This window comes from Cynoglossus semilaevis, chromosome 5 (genome assembly GCF_000523025.1).
Source record: "Cynoglossus semilaevis isolate Cse_v1.0 chromosome 5, Cse_v1.0, whole genome shotgun sequence".
NCBI classification, from domain to species: domain Eukaryota; kingdom Metazoa; phylum Chordata; class Actinopteri; order Pleuronectiformes; family Cynoglossidae; genus Cynoglossus; species Cynoglossus semilaevis.
In genome coordinates this window covers 16973743-16975074 of record NC_024311.1, presented here as the reverse complement: position 1 = coordinate 16975074, position 1332 = coordinate 16973743, and positions in this window count along the sequence as shown.

Below are 1332 nucleotides of genomic sequence, written 5' to 3'. Positions count from 1 at the left end.
CAGGGAGAAACCGCCCGTCGACTACTGCAGGTCTGCAACCTGTGGCTCCTGGGCCTCAAGCTGCTCTTCAGCCTCTTTGAATGTGAATGATCACATTTGACTGAGGCATGAAATATTACGGTAACACCAGTTTTAAATGTGACACTAAATGACAGCACATCAACTTACTGTCACTATGGCTCCTCACATACGATCAGGTGTGCAGTGTTAGGACAGGTCACCCTCAGGTCACCCTCAGGTCACCCTCAGGTCACCCTCAGGTCACCCTCAGTGAAAGTAGTTAATGTGTCTAAACACTGAGTGCTCCTGTGTGTGTGGATTAATTATTGCCGGCAAGTGGAAAGTTTTTTTGTTTTTTGTTTTTCTGTGGTGCAACAGGTTCAACAAAACTGAATTGTCATCTTCCTGTTTGTGCACTATTCAAATATATATACATACACTTATATACTTAGAACTGCAAATACAGATATTTTTAAATTTAATTTATTTGGTTTACAAAACGATTTTAAAAAATGTCTCTTTTGGTGCAGAGCCGTAACGATAGTTGACAGATTCTTTCAGGTTCCACTGCGTGTTAGCATTTCAAATAGCAGTTAAGCATTTTTAATTTTTTTTACCCATACCAACAGCAGGCGGTGACGTATTTGTGACAACACTGGGTGGTCAAACAGAACGTATGTCAAAAGGCTGAAAACACCCAGAGAAGTCCAGAAGCAGAGGTCAAAGGTGAAACAAAATCTAAAGAAAAAAACATTCAAGAACAAGTTTGATTAAACAACAGGTGGGTGTTGGGGGGGGGGGGGGAAGGGGGGGGAAAACCTGGTCAGTTGACCTGTCCATCAACAACCGTTCTTCTGACTGTAAGACATGAGCAGACGACTTCACAGTTTGGCTCAGATTTATTTTGCATTTTCATCTGAGACGGTGCATTTTTGCTGAAATAATTAAAGAGGAATTTAATTAATTTATGACCACAATAAAATTCTAAAGGTTCTGATTGGACGTGTTGTTGTCCAAGATGTTTCCAATCTGTCAACTCACCAGACCAGACCAGAGGAACACAGATCTCAGTCAGAACCTGTGGCTGAGGAGGTCAGAGTGGGTCACCACGTAAGAGCCTCAGGATCACCTGCTATTATGACTTTCACACGCAACCGTGAACTCAATAAAGATAAATGAGGAGGAGGGAGAAGTATTATTGTGTATTTGCATGAGAGGAATGTTACGTGTGTATGAGTATGTGTGTGTGTGTGTGAGTGTGAGTGTGAGTGTGTGAGTGTATGGGTGGGTGGGAGCAGGATCACCTTCCCTTCCTGACCAGGCGTGAATACC